General features: G+C 48.6%; 1 protein-coding gene across 2 annotated transcripts in view; it reads left to right on the forward strand.

Moving 5' to 3' along the window:
- The window catches only part of pros (homeobox protein prospero), a 229,242-nt gene that overhangs the window by 109,886 nt on the left and 94,789 nt on the right, over nucleotides 1-24,567 (forward strand). Inside the window, exon 1 of one of the 2 annotated variants that reach the window (XM_089558070.1) lies at nucleotides 3,025-3,361. The exons of the other annotated variant lie outside the window; for it this stretch is intronic. The gene's annotated coding sequence lies outside the window, so the exon portion shown is untranslated. Of the gene's footprint in view, nucleotides 1-3,024; nucleotides 3,362-24,567 lie in introns of those variants that run through there. 2 annotated transcript variants of the gene reach the window in all.

Below are 24,567 nucleotides of genomic sequence, written 5' to 3' on the forward strand. Positions count from 1 at the left end.
CGAGTTGGACCTGAGTCCTGCACATTGTTGTTGCATTCACCTCCGTCCTCTGAGATATGCTCTTCGCCGCAGCAGTGCCTACGTGAATATACATACACGCTCAATGTCCAGCGCGAGGTCGCGCGTCCTAACGGAATACACCGAGATAACCCGGGGGGGGGGGGGGGGGGGGGGGGGGGGGGGAGAGGGAGATCTGGCCCTCGCCACATGCTCCATACCACTTTCGCGTGACTTTCGCTCTTTGCGTATCGCTTGCTCCTTTGCGGTCTGTTCGCCTGAGTCATATAGCAAGGGAACTATTCCGGTGGCTAAAAAAAAAAAGTCGAAGGTAAGAAAGGGTGAAGGTTGGAAGATAGACAGAAATAAAGAAAGGAAGAAAACAGATAAGGAAAGCCAGAAATAAGAAAAACAAGGTAGAAGGAAATAAGCAAAGAAACGAAGAAAGGTTGGTTGGTTGATTGATTGGGGTTTAACGTCCCAAAGTGACTCAGGCTATGAGAGACGCCGTAGTGAAGGGTTCCGGAAATTTCGACCACCTGGGGTTCTTTAACGTGCACTGACATCGCACAGTACACGGGCCTCTAGAATTTCGCCTCTATCGAAATTCGGCCACCGAGGCCGGGATCGAACCCGCGTCTTTCGGGTCAGCAGCCGAGCGCTGTAACCACTGAGCCACCGCGGCGGGGCCGAAACGAAGAAAGGAAGAAGTAAGGAAGAAGTAAAGAAATCAAGAAACAAGGAAAGAAAGAGCGACAGAAAGAAAGAAGTAAGGAATAGACACAAAGAAAGAAAGGAAGAAAGAAAGAAAGAGAGAAAGAAAGAAAGAAAGAGAGAAAGAAAGGAAGAAAGAAAGAAAGAAAGAAAGGAACAAAGAAAGAAAGAAGGAAAGAAAGAAAGAAGGAAGGAAAGAAAGAAATAAAGAAAGAAAGAAAGAGAGAAAGAAAGAAGGAAAGAAAGAGAGAAAGAAAGAAGGAAAGAAAGAAAGAAATAAAGAAAGAAAGGAAGAAAGAAAGAAAGAACGAGAGAAAGAAAGAAGGAAGGAAGGAAGGAAGGAAGAGGAAGGAAGGAAGGAAGGAAGGAAGGAAGGAAGGAAGGAAGGAAGGAAGGAAGGAAGGAAGGAAGGAAGGAAGGAAGGAAGGAAGGAGTCTAGTTATAGCCCAAAGTGTGAGCGAGAATTCCCCTGGGAGAAACCTAGCCATTGAGTATAAGGCGGATCCCTGTGCCATCTTCTTACGGCGGCCTCGTTTTATCTGCGCATTTTAAGCTCGGTCATAAGCGGTTTCGATATCCACTCTATATATTCTCGCCGTTTCATTCTCCCTGTTAGCCAGTATCCTTCTCTTCTGTCTGCTACATGCTTATCAACAAGAACAAAAAAACGAAGCTCTGAAAAAAAAAAAAAGTCGATACTGATGAGGACGGCGACAACGAAGGCAAATTTATATCCGCGCTAAAGTCACTGGCAGCAAAATAATCATTTTCAGCAGCCGTCCCACCATTAGCAGACTACATGAATAGATATGAAGGTGAGTTTCTCGTCAGGCTGCCCTCTTTGTTATGCTTAAAAAAGCGAAACATAAATGAAGGCATTACAATTACTGCAACACAATGCAACCTTTCAAAGTAAAGGAGCAGGACTGGGACGATGACAAGAAGTGTCCTGGCGGTAGCGAACGCTGCATTTTGTACTAGCTGGCCAAAAAGTGGAAGCGCGCGTTTTTCATTCAAGGAATGTCCAACGCTTACAGCGAAGGGTGTAAGGATAGGAGCACGCGCTCTCGGGAGAACGACCAGGTTTCATGCAGGGTCACGACAGTGGAGGGTCATGGGTATCGCCTACACTTTAACGCTTAGTAAATCTTACCACGTTCCTTATCACTCGTTGGTATTGCGCGCAGCGCCTTAGACCCGAAGGTCCTTGGGACAGGTTTGTGGTCCCTAAAGCGTCGATTCCCCCTATCAGTGCATCCTGTTTGAATTAAGGTGATATTTATCACAAGGTCCTGCCAGCAAGCCCCTCCCCCGTATACTGTCGTGGAGAGTTGCACAATGCGTCATTTTGTGTTATTCTGCTCCAATCCTTTCAACCTTCGACCACGTATCTGCCCCTTTAAGCAAACAGCAGCCTTGTTCCTTTCCGCTGAAAACAAACCTGGCTCCTTTTAAGGCACGCGTGCCTCAGTAATTTCGTCAGCGCGTAGCCACAGCCTATCGCCGACTCAGAGAGGTGCACAGAAGCCATTCAAGAGAGCTTGCATCAGAACTAGCGCTGAGGCTCTTCCCTCTGCTCTCTGTAAATATTGGGCCTTTATCTTATCAAAGACGAGCGATCCGTGCACGGAGCGAGATTCATGAACAACGAATTTGACGGATCGAAACTTCCGCATCTGCAAGCGCTACAGTTGTCAGCATGCTCTGCAATAGCGTGACTTGACGCGGGTTCCCCGGCAGCACAACTAATTGGCTCAATATTGAGAATATATTGGCAAATGCTGGCCCCACATAAGACTACAGTGAAGTCATCTATTTCCGATATTGGGCCGAATACCAGTGCTGATTGGGTTCGGGACCCCTGCCATGCAGGCTCTGTCCCCACGAATCATATCGCCTATGAAACATTTCGCTGGTGACGCTTTCAGAATCCGCGTGTTTTTCAAAGACCAGTGCACCTATGGCTGCTTGTGGTTGTCTGGTCAGACAGAGGGGCTACCGGCCTGTACGTTCCAGAGAGGCGGTTAAAGGCCGTTAAACGGCGCGGCGGTTGAACGGCCAGGCGAGCTCGGTCGTCGTTCCAACGCCGTGATGATCAGTAAAGGTCCTTCCGCTCTGCCAAGCGGTGTTTGGCTCGGACACCGCATACGCGGTGGCTTTGGAGCGAATACTTCTTATCTGAGGCAAACCCCTTATCAGTGGCTCATCGGCGGCCCAAGATCCTCTCCGCACGCAATACACGGGACATGAGCATACACGTGAAGAGGGAGGGCTACGAAGCATAGACCACCTCCCCCCACATCCCCTTTCGTCAATTACGTGCCGCCTTTGTTCGGAGAACCAGGCCGCCATTATGCGGAGTTCTCTCGCTAATCGCGCCGCGCCTTTTGGGCAAGGGCATGACGGCTCCACCTTCTTCTGCAAGTGGACTCGCTTGTTGGTCGCATATATACCCTGGTGCTCCGAGGCCTGCCTCAATCTCGGCTTAATGAATCTCAGTGCCCGCGACCTCGCGGGTGTGTGCTTCCTCGAGACAGCGGCTTGGACTTGCTTCTTCGGCGCTTTCCTGGACTCGTGCTTGAGTGCTTAGCCCGGAGTCAATCGCCTGAGAAAATCTCCGCGAGAAGGATCGTTGAGTGGCCCCGTCAAAGTAAGTGTTGTTTTTGCCGTATAACAGCGAGCATAGGAGCAGCTAAGGCGAGGGCTAGCCTCAGCTGCTAAGCCTTACGAAATGAAAATAGTACGCTTACTTGTTAGAATACGGTACAAATGGACGAGGAGCTCATTAGGCATATACAGTGCACAACTTCCAACTGTTTATTTCTTACAAGAGCAGCCGAAATTTATAGCAGCGATTTTTAAGGATAAACTAACCCGCCCTAACCGATGTATTAATTACCTTATTTTCATTGCTTAGAATCAGTTCACAATGAAGTAATATTCGAAGGGATGTGTTAGAAAATGTATAATACACCGTGTATATGTCGTCATGAGTAGATTTCTACTCGTTCGGAAAATTTGTTGGGTACCACTTTTAATACCTCATGTCCATCGGTGTGTGTGCTTACCAAGGTACAAGAAAAGCGGAGAACACGACACTGTTCGCACGGGTGACTTCTTTACCCTCGGTCGCATTTCCTTGCGGTAGCTTCAACTCTAGTCCTACGTTTGTTGCTTGACGATGAAGCAACATAAACAACTTCCTCATTACAGTGGACATGTTCGATCCTCCTTAGCACACCGACATGTAATTTCGTTCTGGCCTTAGAGCCGCCGTTCGTTTGTCACCAAAACTTTGACTGTCGTGAATAAACGGCGGACCTGCCTCCTGTCATTTATTCATTGCCATTTCACCGCGACAGTGTAGCTAATTTAGGAGTTCGCTTGGAACCAAAACAACTATACACTTTTGCTGCCGCTTACTATAATGGTATGTTAATTTGTGCCTTAGAGGCAATCAATGAAAGGGTTCAGTCCCCGCCTAAAGTATGACCCCAATATGTAATCACACATGGGCAGGTTGTCCGCAAGTATTTCTCAAGTCGCCCGCTACCTCTCGACAGGTACAGGTCACTGTACATAACTATATCAGAATGTTAATTGTTTGGCTACGTTACTACGTAAACAAGCAAACGCGTGACTATACTATGATTCGCTTATGATTCAGTGCTGGGCGACAGGGATGTCAAAATGAGTCTTTATCAAACTTTGCGCACGCACAGGACGATGGGAAGTAAACTATGATAATCCCGCACAACATCGCACCTCTTATTAGTTCTCCCGTCTGGCTTCCAACGAAAAGTTGCAATTCATTATTGTGTTTGTTGTCTTTGTTTCGTAAGTGTGCATGAAAAGGTATAACCGGGCACTCTGGATAGACTCGCGCGCTTGGATTAGCGCGTTTTTCTTTTTTCGCTCTCTCGATCTCCAGCTGTAAGTGTTTGCGCGGGAAACACACTGCCATTTATGTACAGATTGCGCCATAAATTCTCTCTACTCTTTTCAGTTTTTGTCTACGCTGCCTCGAGCCACTCTGGCGTTCCCTTAGCGCCAAGCAATCGTGGCGTATGTATGGGGCCGGAGCGCGTATAGGTTTCTACGCACAGGTGTTCGCGGATGGCGCGGCGCGTCTAAGTTTTGAGTCACCTTGAGCGTCCGTCGCAGTGGAAAGGAAATTACGCGCCAACGACCCCAAGAACGACGCCAAAAATAAATGATACAAAGAGTAAGAACTGGAACCCAGATGGAGGCTCGTCAACGACAGACAAAAAAAAAAAAAAAACACTGCTGCGCGCGAAGTCTGTGCGCGTCTCTCACAGAACTTTGTTTCGAATAGTACCGCTAGCATGCATTTAGTAGCTTCTTAGCGTTTCGGACTTTGATAGCATGGTTCACTTTTACTTTTAATGCGGCGGCATTACGAGGGCTATGAAGGTGAAAACTCGGCGGCGTCTGCGGCGGCGTCTGCGTGAAGCCTACACCTTCCAACCATGGCAGGTGGCGGGTGTTGTTTAGGGGGATTTCCCTCTATTCACCTGTCAGGTGGCAGGTGAAGAAAGTGACATCCCTCCTCTCCATTTTTATGGAAGAGGAGGGACTAAGAACGACTAAGCGAGAATTAAAATAACTGAGAATGACTCAGCAAAAGTGAATAAGAGAAACGATTACGAACAGAAATGGAACAAGAATAAAATCATAATTGGATTGAACATAATCAGAACTGGAATAAATTGCGGACTAAAAGACATTGGAATCGAAATTCAGATAGAATGGGAATTGGAACAAATTGGCTAGTGAAAGAAGAATGCTATTGCATTTCTTCCAAATTAGTCCAATTGATCGCCTGTAAATCTTTTTATTTTCTGTATACCTGATCGCCTTTTGCGCATTTCCATCGAGCAGCTACGCCCACCGGAAAAGTTTTCTGTCTCATTCTACGTATGCGTCATTCGTATGGTGACCATATGAAGCAGCAGTGTCAGTCCAGCAGTTTGAGGGAATCACACCTGTGTAGGCTTAGCTGAAACAGCGGAATAACTTCCATTACTATACATCTGAGCACATTTGTATAGTTGAAAGTAAAATATTTACAACCTGGCGCTGGAAAACAGCTCTTACACGAGACAGAGCATACATACACTCCCTTCTGTCTCGTGTAAGCTCTGTTTTGCGCCGCAAGATCACGCACCAACTAGCCCCATTTCTCACGTTGTTAAAGTGTTTACAAATTTGTAACATCATCTCAGTTGAAAAAAAAAATCCTCCCTGTTCGGGGCTCGAACCCGGAACCACCTCCGCACAGGTACTGTCATCGTGTGTCAACTCAGCTAACCATGGAGGGCTAGCAATTGACAGGACAAGGTCTAAATGAACAAAAAAGAAACAGAGGCAGCAAATTTTTTAGTTCCCACAAGCTAGTGCCTTGATTTGACGATGCTCCCAGGTCTGAGCTCCGGATTAGGCTGAATTTTCCTTCAACTGGGAATATTTCAGAAAGATTCATAGCTCTCCTTTGTAACTCCTTATAGCTCCGATAAGGTGTATACTGAGCATTCCTTTGTGCGGAGTCATGTGGACATTCGCAGGCACTGCACTACGATAACCTTAGTAATCGGCATACTTGCATCTGCGTTTCCATGGTTGTTGCCCTTATGCGCGCTTTTTGTGAACAAAGTGGAGGATATTGAGGACCTCTAACGTGTGATGGTCACAGATTATGTGTCACCTTTTAATAAAACACAGAACTGGAATTTCTCGTAGTGCTTGAAAGGACAGGACACGGTAATTGAGGATTGAACTGAAGATATAGAAAGCCGTCAGATGAATGTGGCTAAGCACAGGTACGCACTGGTTGCCGTAGAGGCTCTAGCAAGAACCGCACGGCGGCGGCAAGCTTGATAAAGCTGGCGTTCGATCCATCATCTTCATCACAGCTGAACACAAGCTCGGTTGATCGAAGAGGCTGCAGAATAACACACACGTGTCGTGTTTTCACGCAACTCTGTTTTTTAGGGCACGCATTTGCCCTGACAGGGCTCCGTAGGAGTCCCGCGGTCAGGTCGCAGTTTGCCTCGGGAAAGTAAAAGAAAACAAAACGGTCTCTTCTCTGCGTCTCTTATTTCACGTCCATCGAGGCATCGTATCGATCCCGCGCTAAATAAATTGATCGGAGACCAGAGGCATAGTTGGTTTTGGAGCTGCATATCCTGTAGCAGAGAAAACAGCTTTAAACATTTGTTTTTGGAGCGCTGCTATCTCTACCCTCGTTACTGTTATTATTGATCGCTTTTTTAATTTTTAATAGTCACCCAGCAATTATCTGTGGAACCAAATCTGCTTCCGCGTGAGACATTTATTTAGATTAGAACTCATTACGGCTAAGTTTTGTTTTTAAATGCTAAGCGGACCGAGTACGATGTGACGTCACCGAGAACCCTGCAAGCAGAGAAGGTGCTTCCGTGAGGCTCACAAGGTTCTGACGCAGCGCAGTGCTGGCGCACTAACGACCAGCCCGAGCTCACACAGGTACGCAGTCCAGTATAGCTGTGCCGTCAGCACCCATCAACGAACGTGTCAGGAGCCGTCCTACCTGCACGCACCAAGCTGTGTGTTCAACAAACCCGTATAGTAACTCTAATGCCTATGCCACGATTGTGATGTTCTTCGTAGGCAGCAAAATCTTTTAAGTCCTTCTATGGTCTGTGTTTCCAATTTATCGTCTCAGAGACGGCAGGAAATCAATTAGAAGGATGAAGTTGGGATACCCGCTCGGGCAGTGCCAGTGCAGGACAGGACTAATCGGAGCATAAAGTTGGAGGCCAGTTAGTGAGACATAACGACTAAAACCGCAGCAGACAACCGCCCTGTGTTATGTCGCCTGCCTCCGTCCTGTGTTTGTTGCGGTTTGTCATTATGAATAATTGGAGATCACGGGGGGAGTCCTTCTTTCTAGCCGTGGAGTTTACTCAGTTGATGATGATGATAATGATAAAGAGGATATCCGCTGCTAGTTTGTGCCTATGTGCAAACAAAAACCGAGTCACACAAATATATCGATACATGCCGTTATGAAAATGGTCTATAGACTTCTTATAGACTCTATTGAGTTCTTATAGATATTGCTTTTTGTCTATTCATAGTCTATAGACTGTCTATAGACAAAAGTCTACTAAAAAGGTATGGTCATAAATCTATAGATTGTCTATAGACAGTCTATGGCATTTGTATTGCCTATAGACTTTTGTCTATAGACAGTCTATAGACTTTATAGACAGAAGTCAATAGACTCTCTATAGACTGTCTAAAACTTTTTCTATGCTCTTACTGCCAGTCTTCCTCCGCTTCGTTCTCTCTCTCTTTCGCTACGTCTGTCTCTCCTTCTTTGATGCGAGTGCGTGCGTGTTTGCGTATGTATGTTCGTGCGTGCTCTCACGTGTCGATACCAATGTAATACTGTCAGCGCCAATATGCTGCCTACACTTCATGTGCGGCAGTGGATCTGTGTACTGTACAGCGGCCGCTCGATACATGTACGCGCTTAATGAAGAAACTCTGCGAACATCCGCAGCACGAGGCAGGAGGAAGGATAGCCCGAGGGGCGCGAGCGAGTGTGCGAGATTGTTTCTGCGCAGTTGTTTCCACCGCGGCCATGATGATGTTCCGGCCCACAAGGCCAGGCGAAGCTTGGCACGCATCATCGCCTCCGAGCAGTAACAGCAGCAGCCAATCTCCTTTGCTAGCGGTGTATACATATCCTTACAAAAATGGTCTATAGCGAATATATAGACTTCTTATAGACTCTATTGAGTTCCTATAGATATTGCTTTTTGTCTATTCATAGTCTATAGACTGTCTATAGACAAAAGTCTACTAAAAGTTTGGTTGGTTTGGTTTATGGGGTTTAACGTCCCAAAGCGACTAAGGTTATGAGAGACGCCGTAGTGAAGGGCTCCGGAAATTTCGACCACCTGGGGTTCTTTAACGTGCACTGACATCGCACAGCACACGGGCCTCTAGAATTTCGCCTTCAAGAAATTCAGCCGCCGCGGCCGGGATCGAACCCGCGTCTTTCGGGTCAGCAGCCGAGCGCCGTAGCCACTGAGCCACCGCGGCGGGGCTCTCTACTAAAAGTGTATGGCCGTATATCTATAGATTGTCTATATACTGTCCATGGCATTTCTGTTGCCTATAGACTGTTCTCTAAGATTTATCTATAGAAAATCTAGACACTTTATAGACAGAAGTCTACAGACACTCTATAGACTGTCTAAAACTTTTTTTGTAAGGGTAGGACGCACATACGCCCTCTCGGGCCGCTGTGACCATATGTAGGACCGGCATTAAGCAATAAATTGTCAACATCGTGCCAATTATTACCAATATTGGGTACAATGTTGGAAACGGGTGGCATCGCCGTGGTCCTATGTACGCCGGCCTTTGCCAATATACCGGGTGCCCCAGCTAAATGTAGCCAAGCTTTTAAAAAACACGGGGTGTCCTAGCCGTCTGAAATCAAATGAGGGTTGTTTAGAGTCGTGTGACCTAGTCTCCAGAATTTTTTCGTTTTTCAAGGTTGACTAATTAGTTAAGCTTAATTAACTAACTTTTTAATTACTGACTTGAGGAACAAAGTGTCAATGGAAAAGTTGTAGATCGCTTTGAGAAACAGCTTGCTGAGACATTTGCAGCAAAGTAATATTTACGTAAAGTAGTTTTTTTACCGTCCTTTAACCATAACCCGCACAATAAGAAAAAGCTTCCACATGACAACTGTGCCACTTCGGCGTCCCAAGACGCGTCTTAGAGAATAAAATCCTGTTTTTTCTGAAGTCCTCTCTTCGATGATACTTTGGGTGCACATTGGGGCAGAGAAGTGAGCGAGCAGCTGGTCACGTGACAACTTTCTTTTAAGTCCAATAAATGACGGTACGTAAATCGTAACTTGACGGAAACAGCACTACTAGCGGTTTTTCGAGGCGATCTAAAACTTTTTCATTGACACTTTCTTCCTGAAGTCAATAATTAAAAAGTTATCTAATTAAACGTAACTAATTAATGTACTTAGAAGAGCGAAAAAAATACTCAAGACTAGGCCACGCGACTATGAACAACCCTCAGTTGGTCTCACTGGACTAGGACACTTCGCCTTTTTTAAAAGTTTGGTTACATTTAGCTGGGACACCCGGTATATCCAATATTGGACCATTAGCTGCGCTGCCGGGGACGCACCACATGCTACGCGACAGCGGCAGGCACATCTGTCCGCGACATGAGAGCGCACGCAGGTTTAAAGTCAGGTGCGCAGGAGTCGGAGGTGTAGAGAGAGCGTGACTGCGGCGCCTCCTTCATTTTGTATTTTCTTTCCAGCTTTAATTGATGGCGTACGAGAGAAGCGGTTGGGGTTTCGCGCTCTCTGCACCACATTTTCTGCAACTGCTCCCATGCAGTGCGCGATAACAATAATCTGCGTCTATTTTTTTCGAGGTGCCAAAGTATACTGTTATGCCAGAGGCGATGACGCGGCGCACTCTCGAACTGCGCCATCGGATTCTCCGTCAGGCACAAACTGCGTCAACGCAGCCTTTGCGCCATTAAGACACGCTGAACAGCCGACCTTTACGCAACGAATGAAGCAAGATTTTACCCGAAATAGACAGCGTGTATCACTTTGATCGCACGCAGTTTACGCTGGGAGCTGTTGCGGCAGATTTTATCGCTCATTAAGCGCATATCGTGTGTGGCTCTATGGTCTAGCTGATCCTTGGAGTGGGCGGTCAGAATAAAAATGAGTGGGGGGGGGGGGGGCACTTTATTTCACTGGAAAGGGTCGAGAGGTCTTGCAGATTCTCCCTTCCCTTTTTAGAGCATTCTGAAAAACTTGCTCTCCTTTCGAGTAAAGATAGAAAGAAGGAAGGCCCAAATTTCTTGCCCCAGCTAACTCCGATAGCTGCTTCATCCTGACAACGATAGCTGGACCGCCTACCAACCTGTGGCTGCTTCTTAGCACGAACCACATTCGTGCTTCGAATAACCACAGACGGCCCGTTCTCACTGGTCCTAGTGCAGATTACAGCAATCCTGGACCGTCGTTGGTCGGAAGGTCACACGTCATCCGGGATAGGTGGCGTCCCTCATGTTACATCAGACGTACTGCTCAGGCCATGACGTCGCAACCACCGCAAAGATTACCTGATAAACATGTTTCTGTCGAACCAAACAATGGTTACATTTTCCTTTCACTCACTTACATTACGTAGCAATTAGTGGATAGAAAGTGGGGCGGAGATGGAAAGACAGAGATATTAAATTAGGTTCCGGTTTTTTACCCTGCACTTAGGGAAAGGTAAAAAGCAATTTAGATTGAAAGGGATTGAAAGAAACTTTGGTTTTATGGTTTTATGTGTTTAACGTCCCAAAGCGACTAAGGCTATGAGAGACGCCGTAGTGGAGGGCTCCGGAAATTTCGACCACCTGGGGTTCTTTAACGTGCACTGACATCGCACAGTACACGGGCCTCTAGAATTTCTCCTCCAAAGAAATTCCAGCCGCCGCGGCCGGGATCGAACCCGCGTCTTTCGGGTCAGCAGCCGAGCACCATAACCGCTGAGCCACCGCGGCGGCCTGGATTGAAAGAAACGCGCCAGTAGTTGGTAAACTATAGTGTGCTGCAGGGCCTCTTCAATGAGACGTTGGAACGAGAGACACGGTTTCCTTATCGTGTTACATGGGTCGAGTGACGAATGATAACACACGGTGGCAAACACGTCGAGAAGGCATACTCTCCGCCTTTCGCAACTAAACCGGGGGCATAGCTCAAGATGGGCGTAATCAAGGTGCTGTGCATTCCAGAAGGGCAGCTGCAGTCGTCTCCAGGAGCCGATAAGATAGCACGCAAGCTACGTGAAATCTATCACACGTCTGGTGTCGGCCGTGCTATTGTCTCTTCCGTTTGCAAGAACTTGTGACGTTAATTTAATTTGTTCTCATTAGAATTCTAGTGCAATCAGTAATGATAAGGAACCTCCCTTCGCAAGAAAAAAAAACAGAGGATTCTAAAGGCACTTCGGATAAGACGAGACAGCGATAAGACGAGACAAGATCGGCGCACCCTCATCCGTCTGTTAGGCCTAGCGCTGTAAGTGTGCAACAACGTTCGTAAAGTATGGAGCGCCTGTGCGTTCCGCGTCAACCATCTAAAGTCCGAAACAGTGTAGAGCTTGTCGCAATTAGGGTCGCAGTGGTGTCACAATAAATGTGCATATGTCCCTGTTATCTTCACCAGCGACAAGGATAAGTCGGGAGCATAACGCCTACATCGTGTTTGGTGTCCTTGTTTTGTTATCACGTCTGCTTTGCCCTGAGAAGTCTTCCACTGTGGAACGAACAACTTGTGGAGGTGTTGGCAGCGGTTTTATGATGCAGGTGTCATTCTATTTGCTAGGGTATTGCGGACAATTGTTTTACCTGTGTCCGTAATGGGAAAATAAGCTTGCAGTTCATACCGCTATTCCGTGAATGGCCGGTATCCCAGACTTCAGGTATAAGTAAGCTACTACTGATCTCTCAAGTCGTCAGCTACTAGGGAATCTTATTCGAACGACGCTGTCCAAGTACGCTGCCCTGAAAAGCGCACGAACGACAATACTACGACATTCTAATGACGAAGAGACCACTTTTATAAAAAACGGAGCTTTTAAAAGATACAGAAAAGAGCAAGAAGCAGAATACAGGTGTCGCCATCATAGGCCGATTTTTCAACTAAACTGCATGCGTCGACAGCGAATTTTGGGCACGGATCCCAGAGCCTACGTTGCACCGCCATTCACTTCAGAATGGTGGCGACGTCCTTTTCGGTAAAGACGTCACAAGTTCGAATCGGATAGCGAGAAAATTTTTACATTCAGTTTTCTTTCAAGTGCGTCTTTTGCTCTCAGAAAAAGTCAACGCCGCCATAAGGAGTGACAGAATGGATTTTATTGAAAACAACAGTTGGATAAAGTCGTCCTCAGCACTCTTGACAGCAATAGTACCAGAAAACGACGCGGTCCTGAGGTTGAGAAGCAATGTTACGCGATATTTTTGGCAGCATGGACACTTTGTTTTATAATATGTTCCACGTGCCTCTGCACATCCATGTGGTGTGTAGAGGGGACGGCCGAGCAATTCGAACATTTTGCAATAGCACTGGTCTGTATAGTTAAAAATGGTGCGGAGATGATGCCGGAAAATGGGTTTTTTCGTCGGACATCTACTATAATGCGATGATGGAAATATGGCGAAAACGGTGCGCCCCGAGACGTGTTGCAGAACTTGCACCTTTCGAAACAAGCGGGGAAATTTAGTGAGACAAGGCCTTCCGCGCAGTGCCATCTCCTCTGATCACCTCCAGTGAACAGAAGACAATGAGCTTGAATAGTTTTCAAAAGATCTAACTGAGCCTTGCAATGCTTCTGAGTGTATTCGTAGTCTTCACGGTTCATGGTTTCCTCTGAAATTTTTGGTGCGCCTATCTCGCTGAGGAGGCGAGAAATAACTCCCGAATGACCTTCTTCCGAAGAGAGCAAAACTGTGATGAAGCGTTGCGCAGACGTTGTTTCTAATGTGGTGCTGCTTTTCGCAACCGGCGTAATGTAGATTGAATTAACCATGCCAGTAACAATGGGCTGAATCTTTACTGGTGCAGTCGACAGGATGAACATCTACTGGCGCAGTCGACAGGAACTGTGAGAGTATAGTATAAGGAAGCTAAAAATTTTGCTCCTTCTTCAACTGAAAGGCCCGTTGGCCTCGGGCAGACATTCGAAGTACCGGCTTAATCTTTACTGGCGCAGCCGACAGGATGATTCCTTACTACGGTTATGAGGGAGTCTTCTGCAAATGGCAACACCCCTCCTGCTAATTAACACGTACGATCGTTTCGCTCTCAACACTACAGAGACACCAAATTTATTTACACAGTGCAAGACAGAATGGTAAATCGGAGGTATACTGTTCCAGCCAGTCCTGCGTCGGGAGGACAAGTGCTCATCGTCAGCTTAGAAATACGGGTCACAGAGTGGGTGACTAGAATCACTGGGGAAGAATCGGCGTCGGTAGACTGCTAGTAACACAGATACTGCTTAAAAAGACTCGAAAGTTTTCGATGGCATTACAGTTCTCATCAAGGACTCCCCTTGTCTCAGCAAATCACATATCCATATCCATGCTGGCAAACGAGAAGTTGGGATATAGCGTATCGTCTTTGGTGCTTGTGGAATCCGATACACGAGTGAGTGAAAATAGAGCTTGCGAATTCCTGGTTTGTACTGAAATGTTAGCTCACATGAGCGCTAAATTGAAGTGGGTGTGACGTCATCATGGGAGCCGTGGAGTCCCGTGCACGAGAAGGCTCGCGATTCGGCGGCGGCGCCATCGCCGTTGACATCAGCTGTCGGTAATGCGTAGGCGCCGGGGCCCGAGCCCTACGCGCAGTTTCAGGTGTGCACCTCTACAGGCAGGAAAGTCAAAAACATGTTTGTCGCTTTCCTCTGCGCGCCGTAGGAGGATAAGGACGTTGTCATTACTCTTTCTTCTTTTTTCTTCTTCTTCTTTCGTTCTCTCACTTATTTTTCTTTCTTTTTAACACTTGATCAACAGTGAACTGCGTCACGCTTGTGCTTCTATTTTAAAGCTTCCCCTCTAGACGACGCACGTGTTTCTTTTGCGCGAGGCTTTTACACGACAGCGCAGATGCCTCTTTATTTTTTTCCCGCAATTTTCACCCTCAGTCGGTGTCTCTTATTTTCGCGAAAAAAAAAAAAAAAACATGCCGCGGAAACTTCCACGAAACCAAGAGAAAGATAGAGAGAACCGCACGGTCACACAGCAGGTGCGCTTTATCCTCAAGTGCAATCGACACTGAATTTTGTGAAATGCGAAGCCAGGTGACACTTAGTCGAATGCGATGCGCAGAAGCATGGCATCCTTTGTATTACTCCTACATGGAGCAGCGATTTTGAATTAGTTGCTGCGAGGAATTGCCACCTAGCGTGAAATCGTTTTCATATCAATTCTTGAAATGAGTTCGCCCTTACAAAAACTTTTTAAAGTCTATAGATTGTCTATAGACTTCTGTCTATAAAGTTGATATACTCTCTATGGACAAATCCTATAGAGTAGTCTGTAAGCAATACAGATGCTATGGACAGTCTATAGACAATGTATAGATTTATGGCCATACACTTTTAGCAGGCTTCTGTCTGTAGAAGTCTATAGACTATGAATAGACAAAAATAAATATGTATAGGAAGGCAACAGAGTCTATTAGAAGTCTATAGACTGTCTATAGACCATTTTTATAAGGGGGGACAACACTCTCACGTTTATTCCTGCCTCAATGTTTTGTAACTGTCGTCAGGAAACAAAAAACAAACCAAACAATCGATCGAGTACCGTTTTTTGAGCAGGGAGCCCAATCTTCGACCAGATTCGTGCGCAGGAACACGCGCTCGAAATAGAAATCCGGTGATTCGATGAGCACAATTATAGATGCCGAATTTCCGCTGTGATTCATTTCCGATTTCATACTCGGTTCCATACTTTTTATGTTAGACTGTAATGATCTTCCCTAGACAAGTGCAGCGCCCTCTGGGTGATGTGGTATCGCCACGAGGGGCGCTGAAATAGCTGTGAAGGGGGCGAAAGAGTTCTTCGACAGAAAAGCAGAGGTCGCCGCCATAGTGCGCAGTACTGCTATCATCCTACTCTGCGTTAAGGGTTGTTGCAGGGAGGATATCTTTGGGAAAAAAACCAGCGGGAGAGGAGGTGCCTGAAAGAGAAGCAGGAAAAAAAGTAAACGCGTAGAAAAACTATATTGTGGTCACTGAACAGGGATGTAATCATTCGTGCCGGAAAGAGAAACAGGAAAAAATTAAACGTGTAGAAAAACTGTATTGCGGTCACTGAACAGGGGATGTAATTTGAAGTAGGCGTAAAAAGAGATTCAAAGTTTGTCGAAGCGGCCAATGTTTGCAGATCACTCATACAAGATGTCCAACCGTGACGCATCTTCGAAGGTCGGGGAAAGATATCATTGTTAGCCATGTTTGCCGTCAGCGACCACCATTATAAAGTCGTGGTTCATGCAAAGTGCTGTGTTCTTTGAACTGAAGCTAAGTTATTCCAGTGAAAACTGATAGGTTATCACCAGTGGTATAGATAAGTGTCCGCAAATGCGACATGCTAGGAAAGGGAGTCCATTGTAGAGCGTCTCCAGATAGCAAGGAAGTCGTTGCAGCAGCTTTGAATTTAAATTCAAACCGATCAAGCGTAGAGAACCGTGTTTAGGAGGTTTAAATTCCAGAGGCGACATACCTTGGCGCACAGGCACCCATATCTGCCTTTAATGATGTTTAAGACATTCTGAAAATTCAAAAAACACTTTCCTGCAATTGCGCTATTCGAGACATTTTCAAGCAGCTTCGTCCGCAGTTTTGGTCCTCAGTATAACAGCGCACCGGGATCCACTAGAATAACTATACGCAGTGGACAGAATTCCGAAGAAGGAACTCATAAATTCTCCTTATTGTTGACCCGCATAGAATATGCGTCGATAACGCGAGGCCTTTGCCCAAGCTGTCAATTTGACGGGTCCTCACATTGTCGCGAAAACAAAGAGAAGCGGTGCTTCAACCTGCGATTGCGTAACGCGGTCACCTGGAGCCCCTGCATACCTCTCCTCTCCACTACTGATGACCTCTTCCGTTTAGCTCTGTCAGTTCTGTCGACATTTGTTGCAATAATGTAGACGGATGTTTCTAACGCATGTTTCCAATAGTGTCGAATACTGTTTTCGGCCAGTAGTGTCGAACACGGAGTTCGCCAACAGTTTCCTCGACAAGAGCAAGCGCATAAAGGTTAAAACTCAGTCTCGAGTCCAATGCGGCTATCAAGACCCGTCTGTTTCTTTTAGGATTGTTGGTTGGTTGGTTTATGGGGTTTAACGTCCCAAAGCGACTAAGGCTATGAGAGACGCCGTAGTGGAGGGCTCCGGAAATTTCGACCACCTGGGGTTCTTTAACGTGCACTGACATCGCACAGTACACGGGCCTCTAGAATTTCTCCTCCAAAAAAAAAATCAACCGCCGCGGACGGGATCGAACCCGCGTCTTTCAGGTCAGCAGCCGAGCACCATAACCACTGAGCCACCGCGGCGGCTTTCTTTTACGATTGTACCACTTCATTCACCATGTAGTGAATCCCAGAATTATTCGTTGCTCTGTACTGTGACTTCATTTGCATCCCAACCGCCGTGGTGGCTCAGTGGTTATGGCGCCCGGGTGCCGACTCGAAAGACGCGGGTTCGATCCCGGCCGCGGTGGTCGAATTTCGATGGAGGCAAAATTCTAGAGGCCCGTGTTCTGAGCGATGTCAGTGTACGTTGAAGAACCCCAGGTGTTCGAAATTTTCCGGAGCCCTTCACTACGGCGTCCCTAATAGCCTGAGTTGCTTTGGAATGATAAATCCCCAAAAACCATCATTTGCACCCAGCGCGAGTCACTTTTTTTGAAAGGATGGGGGGGGGGGGGGGGGGGGGGCTATATGAATCATATATATCTTTTTTCAGCCTAAAATCGCGTTGGGCACGGTTCTTCTACTTTAAAATTGCTCGACGAGTGGAGGGGAGGGGGGGGGGGGTAGCAGCGACCACCCCTCAGCCCTCGCCAAAACCCATTCCTGATTTACCGCGCCAGTAAACTATGCAGGTAAAATAAATTTATTTGAACCGGAATTGTAAGTCCCCAATTGGAAACTCCATTTTTAGGCACCGTTACAAAAGCAAGTAAACGAATGGCTCCCACAGTGCCATACACACACACTCTCACCAAGGGCCGCGCGTGTACTCATGCACTCGCTGTCACAATACGCGCTTGATGTGACACTCTCACGCAGCCACGCACTCATCTGCCCGCAGAGTTGCACTCCCTCCCTCAAAGCACGCACAGACACGCGCAGTAAATGTTGTCAAATGCGTGACTTCCCGGTCTTCTTTTCGGACATCTGACGAGTTCGCTCAATGCCATTTGTAAGTTAACCGGTAAACAGCTCGGCCGGCGTGCCATGGAGTTGAGTTTCATTATCTAAACTGCCCTGCCCGGCCGACCGTGCATCACGCGGTAGTGTACAAGGGAGGGGAGTGTGTGCCGTATTTTCCCCGCTGTAATGCGCGCCTTTTTTTCCGAAAGATTGGCTCAAAACGTTAAGAACCCCAGGTGGTCGAAATTTCCGGAGCCCTTCACTACGGCGTCCCTCATAGCCTGAGTCACTTTGGGACGTTAAACCCCATAAACCAAACGAAACCAAACTAAAACTGCATGCGCATTGCAATGGGGCATAAATTTTTTTTTTGGTTTGGCTTAGTTTAATGGGCTTTAAGGTCCCAAAGCGATTCAGGATATGTGGGACGCCGTAGTGAAGGGCTCCGGAAATTTCGACCACCTGGGTTTCTTTAACGTGCACTGACATCGCACAGTACACGGGCCTCTGGAACTTCGCCTTCATCGAAATTAAGCCGGAATCGAACCCGTGACTTTCGGGTCAGCAGCCGAGTGCATAACCACTGAACCACAGCGGCACGGAAGCGCGTGTTGAGAACAGTGAACAGAATATCACTGCTTCTACTGAAATGACTGATGGCGCAAGGACGCTCATTATAAACAGAAAGGAGTAAAAAGGGTGTAGACTGTCCTCCAGCGCACTCCCTTTTACAAAATGAAGAGGGCTAAAAGATGTCTTACTCCCTTTTGACTCCCCTGTAGGCGTATTTGTGTTTAGAGTGCAGCGTGGCCAAAGTGAGCCAAGGCTAACACGTCCGGGTTGCTTGGGATGGAAACAAATATTCATTTTATACCCGCATTTCTCTCCAAAGAAAGCCCAGCTCCGGGATAGGGGAAAGCCAGAACCAATTGGAAGATCGGTGGGTATCCGTCGTTGCCCGGGGATCGAACCCTGTGCCTGTCTCATGCGAGGCCGATGCTCAAACCTTATAGGCCACTAATGCGCTGGTCGACGCACTGTGAGGCAGAGACGAAGAAAAAGAACTGTCTGAGACCCGCGAGCACTTCACGCTAAAGCTGGACTGAACGTCACTCCGTGCATGCTTCCGCGCGAACTCTGCTTTTTCTGTTCTCGCAAATAGGAAAATCATTGAACGGGGGCGTGTTGGAATCGGGTAATTACGGTAGTCCGCGCATTCGTGGGAATGCGTTCTTGTCAGCTCGAACGTGTAGATTGTCTGCCCTTTAATTTTCCCTTTTTTTTTCCGTTCGCTCTCGTCCCATCCCGTTCTGCTGCGTGTACGTCAGTCGTGTTTGTACGCAAACGAGTCTGCGGCATGTGCGAGACGCCAGGTGCGCAAGCGAAGTTCCGCGCTATGCGGCTTTGCCGCAGGTCACGTGTACACGTATATGCAACGGGCACAGTGCGATCCGCATATACTTCGTGTGACTGGCGTCTCATTATAACGAATAACGGCGCAATACGAACAAAACTGTTTGCCTCTTTTTTCATTGGTTCGTTTCTTTTTCTTTCTTTATCTTTCCACACTGGGCCTCGTGGGTAAAGCGTGAGAACCGCTTTGGAAGTCTCGCCGGAACAGGCCGACCGAACGGTCGTTGATGCGTGGGTTTGGGAACATCGACTTACTGAGTAACACTAAAGCGCTCAGCGGAAAGCCGCAGAAAAGATAAAAACAAAAACAACAACAAAAAGCGACTAATAAAAGTGCATTAAACGCTCAGCGCAAGCACCTTTTTTTCTTTCGTTATGTTTTTTTTTCTCTTCTCATCACCGTGGAATTTTCCTAGGACGTTCACTCTTTCCTGCCCATAGAAATGCGTGAACCTTGCATGTGAAATTTCAGAACGGTGGGTGAATCTTGTGTTCGCTTTGAAATCGATATCCAGACACTGCTTGCCTACCCTCAACCCTCCCCCCCCCCCCTCCCCGCGCCCCCAATCTCTTTACTGCTTTTCAATTACAGCGTTATAAGTCATAATAATGCATGACTGAAGATAGTAATGTCCTTCCAGTACTTGTACTGTAACTAGCCTTAATTTGGCCTTTCCTGTGCTATTAAACTCTATTCTCACTCTTCCCTTCCCTTTACACCATGACGTCTAGCCTAATCCTTTGTAACGGACTCACCCAAACGTGTCATTGGCTGCACGGATCTCGGAGCTCGCATCCGAATAAATGCAGGCAGTGTCTGGGCGCGAAAGCGACTTTGACAAGCACGGTTGAGGGCGTCGTATCTTCAATAGCCCAAAGTGAAGCTAGTATCTCAGGCTTCTGAATGTGTCGCCGTTGCCGCCCACTGGGAGGCGCTCGAAGCTGCATACCTTCGTTCCCTCGTTGCGTTTCTGGCATATCGCGATCAGGCCGCTGCCCAGCAAACAGGGAGTAAGTAATTCGATGAGCCGTACACCAGATAAACCGGGGGAGGCGAAAAAAACGATGTTCATTCGCTGGACGGCGTAATGACACCCACAGGGCGATTCGTTGAAGGCGCATCACCGGCCTGCATTTATCGCCAAAGAGTCTGACTGCCATGTGCGACTCCAAAGCACCTCCTCATCCCCTGCTCCACTTTCCCCTGCTTGCACAAAACGCAGTCGGCTATCTCGCGAATGTAACCCACGCAACGCCTTTGGTGTCGCTGTTTCGCGAGAGACATCCGCAGTCTGGTATAATGAGATTCATTTGTCATCCCTGGTGCCTGTCCGGAGCTGCGCTATTAGGCGCGGACTTCAGAGCCGTCGCGAGTACAAGAGCGGGTGGCGTGTAGGAACACTTCTCTACGTTTCTGCGAGCGAGACAGCTCTCGCCCTGGGGGCCTTGTTCGCTTTGAAGGGATGTTGTTTGGGGGGGGGGGGGGGGGGGGGAGGGGAGAAGCTCCAATGGGAAGTCTGCCAGCGTTCAGCGACTCGCAGGGATGTTTCACCTGCATTCGTTCGACGCCGCCTCGCCTCCGGAATTTAGGGAGCGAAAGGATGAGAAAGAGGGAAAGAACGGGAGATATAGGGAGGACACGGGGGGAGATCTCTCTGTTCGCGAGGAGAGAAGAGTCGAACGACAACGACGAAGCAGCTCGGTTCCGATGCCAGCCGGAGAAGAAAACAATCGTTTAATTAGTTCGGCTCGCGCTCGCCTAAGCATACCTCTGGGACAAAAGGCGCACCACGGGAGAGTGTCCAATCGGAATCGAGCGGCGCCAAAGGTGGACGCCGGCGAGCAGGCGCGAGACAAAGTCACGCGCGCTTTGAGTCCGACTGGACGCACAAGTAACGGGCTGGACAATCCCTAGCGTGGGGAGAAAGTGGGGAAGGGAGACCGTGCCCGATTATTCAATTGATGACAGGAGAGCTCCCTCCCGTGCTGCTTTAGGCAGGCGGGCGGCAAGAGGACAGACTCGGTCGCTTTTTCCACCTTGCACTGAGGCACGCGTGGGAGAGACAGAGGGGGAGAAGAGGAAGGAGGGGGGAGGAGAGATACGCGTGAAAAACGCGACAAGCACTCCCATTGTGCACGCGTGTGTTTCAGGCAGCAGTTTTGTCCCGTGGTCACCGCAGCGCTGGCTGGACACCGATACTATTTTGAAAGGCGGCCCCAGATGAAGTCTCCGATAAACAGGGTGTCTCTCCCTCTCTGCACAGTGTTCGCGGGTGCCAGCTAAGAGGAGGAGGAGGAAAAGACCGCTTTTGTCGATGTTGATGTGTCGCTGCAGCGGGGGACAGGGAAGAGAGTTTTTCCTGATCAGGGCCGGGGCAGTGGGGAAGGAGGGACGGGTGAGGGGGTGTTTGTTAGATCGAATGTCGAACTGGACTGCGTGGCGCCCCGAGTGCGTTAAATTGTTTCTCGCTGCTAGCGGACGATAACGGCGTCTGTACTCGCGTTCCGTTGTCCGCTGCCTCGGCTTCGCGCCTATCCTCTGCTCGAACTCCACCACCGTCGCCTTCCCTCAGCACTCCGCATACGCTCAAGCGTAGGTGGAGTCTGCTGTCGCCTGCGCTAGCTATGATCATCGGACACCCCGGCTTTCTGATGTGGGGTGGCAAGAAGAGGGGGGGGGGGGGGGGGGGGGGGGGCACGCCTTGTGAAGTTTGTCTCATTACTCTGCGGCGACATAGGCACGTGTCTATGGGAGCTCTTTGTTCGACTGGCCTTTTCGGTGGGCAAGAGGAACACCTAGTGCCTGACAAGTTTTACGGGTGCTCGGCGGTAGTTTGGAACCGGACACCGCTTCGGGGTGTTCGGAGCCGGCGTAGTGTTCGGCGGTCAGCTTGTTTTTATGGCGCCTTGACTGCGTGCTCTGAACGAAGGATTGGCTTCCACGCGAAAGTTTTAGAGCAGCGTTGGTGTAGCTAGTTGTGAAAGTAGGAAGCGCGGCTTTGGAGGATTCGGCGCCTTTTATCCTCGAATTCTTTCCCTTCTTTTTCGTTTCACCGCTCCCCCCCCCCCCCCCTCCCCTCATGGGCACGGGTGACCACGCTAGTTTGTCATTCCTTTTGTCTCCGAGAATCGCCGCTGCATCGCCCGGAAAAAGCTGCGAGCTCTCTTTGGCCCATACAACATAAACAGCATGGGTCTACATAAGCTGCATACCGCGCCCCAGGGTACTTTCCCCATTGACTTCTGGAACTATTTCGCGAGTCTTCTACCGCATTCGGTAGCCGCAATGTCAGGCCTTCTTGGTCATCTGCCTTCTCACTTTCGCCTCGCACACAGCTACAACGCTTCGACCGAGGTCTGCAGTGAAGCCAAGCCCCGCTTTTTTGTTTCTTTTTAGAGCACAAGAAGGTTTGGCCCACACACCTTGCGTGTCTCATACCTGCACTTCTCTCTCTCTCTCTCTCTCTTTCACTACTTCCACTTTCTCCTTCAATCTTTCCCCCCACGACGCAGTCCAGACGCTCACTCACAGTGCGACAGTCAGTACGTCTCTCCTTTCCTCATAACCTCCTCACAAGGATCAGCACGTGCCCAATCCGCATCTCTGATAGGCTTCCTCTCCGCGTCTCAGCGTTACGAGGCTGCAACGTATCCAAGGAGGGGTCGGAGGCGGGCTTAGGCCCTGAGCCCGGGGCGGCGGCCTCGCCACGATGGCGAGACGCCGTTAGTTCATCGATCGATGTCCGCCGCCGGCGGCCCTTGAAGGCGGCCGACTCCCTTTGTCTTGGCACGGACTCGGAGGCGGAGTCTTTTCTTCGGCGCCTTCTCACAGACCGCCCTCTTCGAGACGGAGTAAGAAAGCTCCCATACGCGCTCTTAAAGAAGCGGTGAAGGAACGAGCGACGCGATCTTAACGGTCGAACATTTTTCCGCCCCTTTTTCCCTCTCCACTGCCATCATTCATCTGTTCGGTATATCCATTTAAAGAAAAGCGCACTAACTGTTTGCCCTCACTCGAACGCGGTCCTGAGTAGTCTTAACTGAGCATGGTCGGCATCGTGATAATCATATTAGATTGTTCGCGGCGACTCCTCCAGAGAGACTCTCCGCAGTGAGCGCTTGAGCGCAATGTCGGTGACGTCACGGCGGACGCGCCTATCATTTCTACGCAGCACAGACAGCAATGATCACGCCTTCGTCGTCACTGCATTTCTGAGGCCGTCTACTTCCAGAGAGCACGCCTCTCTCTCAAGAAGTGTTCCACAGTCCGAGGCGAGCGAATGCGAGCTGATACTATTCCTCAAGACGTTGGGCAGTGTCCCTTTCATGTAGAGAATAGCCATTGGTCTGTCTCATGCAGTTCTTGATCGCTCGATCGAGAACGGTCGCATCAGAAGCACTACAAATCAAAGAGCGAACCGCAGTGGGCGACCTGGATTCAGATACCGTCTTCTTCTTCCCCGACGTCCATGCACTGACGGTAGAGATCAAAAGATGGAGCCCCGTTGCGAGATAAGACGAGCGTCTTCTTCTTATGTGATAGCGCAGCTTTCGATAAGCCTCGCGTCTTGGATGAGTGCACGCAGCTGAATATCTTAGCTCCGAGTCTCACTGCAGACAGGATTACAGGGGCCCGCGTTCTAATCACAGAGAAGTCCCTGTCACCGAAAACGGAGATTTTGTAATCCAGGAAAGAAAAGGAATAGGAAATGCAGGTGTCGCCACCAACGGCCGATTTCGCAAGTAAAATACATGCGTCGACGTCGATTTCTGGGCTCGGATCTCAGAGGCTACGTTGTGATGCCATTCACTTCGAAACGGTGGTGGCCCGCTTTTTTTTTTTTTTTTCAGTGAGGACGTTTTCAATTGAAATTGACCGGAAGGAAGAGTCTTAAAGGGACTATGAAACAAATTTATTGAGATTATGTAAAGATAGGCAATCCATCACTCGTCACTCCAGCGCAAGAATTTTTGAGCTAGCATCAATAACAACGAAGTTATAGGCGATTAAAAATCACCCTCCTCCTCTCCCCCCTCAACTCGTACGCGCGGGGCACCATAAAAAAATAAAGAAAACAGCTCCGGGACTGGACTCCGCCCATGAAAACGTCATTCGCTGACGTTCGGTTTACAACTTCCGGTTGTCGCACTCGCGAGGAGCAGCGTGCGTCGGCAGCGTCTCTCCGGTCTCGGCGCTTTCTTGGATTGCGGCGCGCGTCGGGTTTCTTTGCTAGTTGGCAGAATGGACCCGGACCTGTTCCCGGCTCACACAATGTTTTATTTTTTTGTGCGCTGGTTCGGCCGTCACACCGATGCTGCCAAGTCTTGGTGTGAAACACCGTGCATATACTGAGCCTAGCTCTCGAATGATGTTGGACACCCGGCTGCGGGATCGCAAAATCGCGCCGCCCGACTTAGAACACAAGGAAC

Source organism: Amblyomma mixtum, chromosome 8 (genome assembly GCF_055824585.1).
Source record: "Amblyomma mixtum isolate Tamu chromosome 8, ASM5582458v1, whole genome shotgun sequence".
Taxonomy (NCBI): Eukaryota; Metazoa; Arthropoda; class Arachnida; order Ixodida; family Ixodidae; genus Amblyomma; species Amblyomma mixtum.